This window comes from Equus asinus, chromosome 6 (assembly GCF_041296235.1).
Source record: "Equus asinus isolate D_3611 breed Donkey chromosome 6, EquAss-T2T_v2, whole genome shotgun sequence".
Classification (NCBI taxonomy): Eukaryota; Metazoa; Chordata; class Mammalia; order Perissodactyla; family Equidae; genus Equus; species Equus asinus.
This window is the reverse complement of record NC_091795.1, coordinates 6,348,701-6,355,318: the sequence shown is the minus strand read 5'-3', so window position 1 is coordinate 6,355,318 and position 6,618 is coordinate 6,348,701. Positions and strand designations below refer to the sequence as shown.

Sequence of the window (6,618 nt, the reverse complement as noted above, 5' to 3'; positions counted from 1 at the left end):
GGTGGTGCAGGTGGCAGCAGCACTCAAGCACATGGAGAGCCCAAGGACAGCCAGTTGGGGAACACAAGACCCAGGCAACCCAAGAACAGCAGAAGTGCTTGCAGCCTGGTGACCCCAGTGGTGACACCTGAGACTGTAGCGACATGATAAGCAGCAAGGCAGCAGAAACCTCAGAGGCACAAGCAGCACAAGGCGGCAGTGGAGCGTTGAAAGTGCAGGCTCTCAAATACAACCAGAAGCAGCTCAGAATCAAAGTAACAAGAGCCTCACCCAAATAAGAAAGGTGGTTGCTACCACAAATGCACCAGTAGAGGATCAAGTCATCATGCACCATGAAGAACTACAGTAATACAGCAGAACAGAAGGACAATGACAGAAGGAGAATGACAGCTCTCCAGAAACCAGACTTGAAGTCAAACAAGATTACAATCTAACTGACAGAGAATGCAAACTAGCTGTCATGAAGAAACTCAATGAGTCAGAAGAAAACTCAGACAGACAGTTCAATGAGCTCAGGAAAACATTAATGAACAGGAGGACTTCACCAAAGAGCCTGAAACTCTAAAAAAAACCCCAGAAATTCTAGAGATAAAGAATACAATTAATGAGTTGAAAAATAAAGTAAAAAGCATTGGAAATAGAGCATACCATATGGAAGAGACAATTAGCAAGCTTAAAGAAAAAATCTAGAAATGATTCAGGTGGAAATGGAGAGAGAATTAAGATTTTTTAAAAGGGAAGAAATTCTACAAAAAATACCCAACTCGATTGGGGAAAGTAACATAAGGATAATGGGTATCCCAGAAGGAGAAGAGAGGGAGAAAGGAATAGAGAGCTTATTCAAAGAAAGAATAGCTGAGAACTTCCCAAATCTGGGGAAAGAACTGGATATACAAGTACATGCAGCTAATAGAACTCCTAATTATCACAACACAAGAGACCTTCTCCAAGGTGTATTATATTACAACTATCAAAAGTCAATGACAAAGAAAGGCAGGCCTGGTGGCATAGTGGTTAAATTGGCACACTTCAACAGGCCAGGGTTTGCAAATTCGGATCATGGACGTGGACCTAGTGTCACTCATCAAGCCACACTGTGGTAGCATCCCACATAAAACAGAGGGAGATTGGCACAGATGTTAGCTCAGCAACAATCTTCCTTGAGCAAAAAGAGGAATATTGGTAACAGATGTTAGCTCAGGGCCAAGCTTCCTCACACACACAAAAAAAGTGAATGACAAAGAAAAAATATTAAGAGTGGCCAGGAAGAAGAAAATTAATTACAAAGGAACCCCCATCAGGCTATCAGTGGATGTCTCAGCAGAAACTCTACAGGCTAGGAGAGAGTGGAATGATATATTCAAAATATTGGAAGACAAAAATTATTAGCCAAGAATACTCTACCCTGCAAACTTATCCTTCAGATATGGAGAAATAAAGGCTTTCTCAGACAAACAAAAGCTAAGGGAGCTCATCATCACTAGACCTGCCCTACAAGAAATGCTGAAAGTAGCCCTCCTACCTGCCTACAAAAAGGCAAAGGTTTACAACGCTTGAGCAAGGTGATAAATAGAATCAGAAAATTGCAACTCTATATCAAAATAGGTTAGTAAACAATTAAAATATAAAGGCTAAAGGGAAAGAAAGCATCAAAAGTAATTATAACCACTTCAATTTGGGAACAAACTCACAAGACAAAAAGGATAATTTGCCACAACAAAGGCAGAAGGGGAAGAGGAAAAGGACAGAACCTGCATAAGCTAATGGAGATAAGATGTTAGTTATCAGCAGAAAAAGGACTCTCATCTATGAGATCTTTTCTACAAACCTCGTGGTAACCACTAAACAAAAAATGAGAGCAGAGTCAAAAATCATAAATAAAAAGGAAACTGGGAAAAACATCACAGAAAGCCACCAAACTGAAATGGCACACAGAAATACAAAGAAAAAGAAACAATTGAAATATAGAACAAGAAAACAAAATATAATATGGCAATATTAAGCTCTCATATATCAATAATCACTCTAAATATGAATGAATTGAATTCACCAATCAAAAGACACAGAGTGACTGGATGGTTATAAAAACAAGATCCAACAATATGTTGCCTCCAAGAGACCCATCTCAGCTCTAAAGACAAACATAGGCTCAGAGTGAAGTGATGGAAGATGATACTCCAACCAAATGGCAATCAAAACAAAGTGGGTGTACCCATACTTATATCAGAAAAAATAGACGTCAAGCCAAAAAAGATAAGAAGAGACAAAGATGGGCATTATATAATGATAAAAGGGACATTCCACCAAGAAGACATAACATTTTTTAATATATGTTCACCTAACATAAGAACATTGACGTATATAAAGCAACTATTAATAGACCTAAAGGGAGAAATTGATAGCAACACAGTAATAGTAGGGGACTTTAATACCCACTTACATCAATAGATACATCATTTAGACAGAAAGTCTACAGGAAACAGAGGCTTTAAATGAAACACTAGACAAGATGGACTTAATAGTTATATATAGAACCTTCCACCCAAAAGTAGCAGAATACATATTCTTCTCAAGTGCACATGGAACATTCTCAAAGATACATGATATGTTGGGAAACAGAACAAGCCTCAATAAACTTAAGAAGATTGAAATCATATCAAGCATCTTTTCTGACCACAATTGTATGAAACTAAATCAACTATAAGAAGAAAGTGGGAAAGTTACAAATATGTGGAGACTAAATAACATGCTACTGAACAACTACTGGATCAAAGAAGAAATCAAAGAAGAAATAAAAAATACCTGGAGATAAATGAAAATGAAAACACAACATGGCAAAACTTATGGGATGCAGCAAACATGATACTAAGAGGGAAGTATGTAGTAATATAGGCCTATCCCAAAAAACAAGAAAAATCTTTAAAAAACAATCTACCACTATACCTAAAAGAACTTGAAAAAGAAGGGGCCAGCCCCATGGCTGAGTGGTTGTGTTTGCACACTCCACTTCAGCAGTCCAGGGTTTCACCAGTTTGGATCCTGGGCATGGACATGGCACCACTCATCAAGACATGCTGAGGTGGAGTCCCACATAGCACAACCAGAGGCACTCACAGCCAGAATATACAACTATGTACTGGGGGGCTTTGGGGAGAAGAATAAAACAAAAAAGAAAAGAAAAAAGATTGACAATGGTTGTTAGCTCAGGTGCCAATCTTTAAAAAAAAAAAAAACTAGATAATGAAGAGCAAACTAAGCCAAAAGTCATTAGAAGGAAGGAAATAATAAAAATCAGAGCAGAAATAAATTAAAGAGAGAGTAAAAAGACAATAGAAAGGATCAATAAAACTAAGAGCTGGTTCTTTGAAAACATAAACAAAATTGACAAATCCTTAGCTAGATTTACCAAGAAAAAAACAGAGAAGCCTCAAATAAATTAAATCAGCAAAGAAAGAGGAGAAACTACAATGGGTACCACAGAAATACAAGGGATTGTAAAAGAATACTATGAAAAGACATATGCCAACAAATTAGATAGCCTATAAGAAATGGATAAATTCTTAGAATCACACAACCTCCCAAAACTGAATCAAGAAGAAACAGAGAATCTGAAGAGACCAATCGCAAGTAAACAGATTGAAACAGTAATGTAAAACTTCCCAAAAAAGAAAGTCCAGGACCAGAGGGCTTCTCTGGTGAATTCCATCACACATTCAAAGATTTAATACCTATCTTTCTCAACTCTTCCAAAAGACTGAAGAGGACAGCATGCTTCCTAACTCCTAACTCATTTTTCAAGGCCACATTATCTTGATGCCAAAACCAAAGAAGGAAAACAAAAAAGGAAAATTACAGGCTGATGAACAGAGATGCAAAACTTCTCAACAAAATATGAACAAATTAAATACAACAATACATTAAAAGAATCGCCCACCACGATCAAGTGAATTTATACCAGGGACACAAGGATGCTTCGACATCCACAAGTCAATCAATGTGATACGCCATATTAACAAAATGAAGAGGAAAAATCACATGATCATCTCAATAAACACATAGAAAACATTCAACAAGATTCAACATCCATTTATGATAAAAATTCAATAAAATGCATATAAAATAAAAGTACTACAATATGATAAAGGCCGTATATGACAAACTCATAGCCAGCATCATACTCAATAGTGAAAAACTGAAAGCTATTCCTTTAAGAACAAGAATAAGACAAGGATGCCCGCTCTCACTACTCTTATTCAATATAGTATTGGAAGTCCTAGCCAGAGCAATTAGGCAGGAAAAGAAATAAAAGGAATCCAAACTGGAAAGGAAGCAACAAAACTCTTGCTGTTTGCAGATGACATGATTCTGTATATAGAAACCCTAAAGAATCCATCAAAAAGCTATTAGAAATAATTATTGAATACAGTAAAGCTGCAGGGTACAAAATAAATATACAAAAATCCGTTGCATTTCTATACATTAATAATGAACCAGTAGAAAGAGAAATCAAGATTACAATCCCATTTGTAATTGCAATGAAAAGAAGAAAATATCTAGAAATAAATATAACCGAGGAGGTAATACCTATACACTGAAAACTATACTACTGAAAGAAATTGAAGAAGATATAAAAAAATGGAAAGATATTCCATGCTCCTGGATTGGAAGAATAAACATAGTTTAAAATGTCCATATTACCTAAAGCAATCTACAGATTCAATGCAATCCCAATCAGAATCTCAATGACATTTTTTGTGGAAATAGAACAGACTCCTACAATTTATATGGAAGTATAAAAGATCCCAAATACCCAAAGCAATCCTGATAATAAATAACAAAGCTGGAAGTATCACACTCCCTGAATTCAAAATATGCAACAAAGTTATAGTAATCAAAACAGCATGGTACTGTCATAAAAACAGACACACAGAGCAATGGAACAGAATAGAGAGCCCGGAAATAAACCCACACATCTATGGACAGCTAATTTTTGACAAAGGAGCCAGAATATACAATAGAGAAACATAATTCTCTTCAACAAGTGGTATTAGGAAAATTGGACTGCTATGTGCAAAAGAACGAAAGTAGACCATTATCTTGCACCATACACAAAAATACACTCAAAATGGATTGAAGACTTGAATGTAAGACCTGAAATTATAAAACTCCTAGAAAACATAGGGAGTACGCTCTTTGACATCAGTCTTAGTATCTTTTTGAATATCATGTCTCAGTAAACAAAAGAAAGAATAAATGGGACTACATCAAACTAATAAGTTTCTTTGTAGCAAAGGAAACTACCAACAAAATGAAAAGACAAACCAACAACTGAGAGAAAATATTTGTAAATCATATATCCAGTAAGGAGTTAACATCCAAAATAGATAAAGAACTCATACAACTCAAAAACAAAAAAACAACCAGATCAAAAAATTGACAGAGGATATGAACAGACATTTTTCCAATGAAGATATGCAGATGGCCAACAGGTGCATGAAAGATGTTCAGCATCACTAATCATTAAGGAAATGCAAATCAAAACTACAATGAGATATCACCTCACACCCATTGGAATGTCTATTATTAAAAAGACAAGAAATGACAGGTGTTGGAGAGGATGTACAGAAAAGGGAACCCTTATACACTGCTGGTGGGAATGCAAATTGGTGCAGACACTATGGAAAACAGCATGGAGATTTCTCAAAAAATTAAAAATAGAACTACCATATGATCCAGCTATTCCACTTCTGCGTATGCATCCAAAGAACACAAAAACACTAATTCAAAAAGATATATGCACCCCTATGTTCATTGCAGCATTATTCACAATAGCCAAGACTTGGAAGCAACCTAAGTGCCCATCAACAGAGGAATGGATAAAGAAGACGTGGTATATATATACACAATCAAATACTACTAAGCCACAAAAAAGACAGAATTGTGCCATTTGTGTCAACATGGATGAACCATGAGGGTACTATGCTAAGGAAACAAATCAGACAAAGAATGATTTCACTTATATATGGAAGATAAAAAAACAAACAGACACATAGATACAGAGAACGGATTGGTGGTTACCAGAAGGGAAGGAGGTGGGGGGAGCGTGAAAGAGGTAAAGGGGCGCATATATGTATGGTGACAGATGGAAACTAGACTTTTGGTGGTGAACATGATACAGTCTATACAGAAGCCAAAATAGAATGATGTACACCTGAAATTTACATAATGTTATACACCAATGTGACCTCAACAAAACTTTAAAAAAAATTTTAAATTAAATTTAAAAATTTTTTAATTAAATTTTAAAAATTTTCTCAAAAATGAAAAAAAATTTTGTTTTCATTTTTAAAGTACGATTTCAGAGGAAAAATCTCCAGGGTGGAGGATGGTGGTGAGGAAGAGAAGCAGCAGAAGTTGTCCTGCTTTGAGGCAAGAGAGTAATGTTGTGTACTCCCAGTGTGGGGAGTGAAGGGTTCATAGTTTAATTCCCAGGCACCTTGAGGCAAAGTAGTAAATGCGAGCTGAACCACAAGCTGAAGCACCTACAGTAGCTGTGGGATGGGCATGCCATCCTAACCAGGAAACACCATCCCACAGGATTTGGGCAGCACACCAACA

The 6,618-nt window shown here is 36.2% G+C and overlaps 1 long non-coding RNA gene across 1 annotated transcript in view; it reads right to left on the bottom strand.

Annotated features, from left to right (window-relative positions):
• Window positions 1–6,618, bottom strand: part of LOC123286756 (uncharacterized) — a 49,096-nt gene that overhangs the window by 20,391 nt on the left and 22,087 nt on the right. The window lies entirely within an intron of this gene.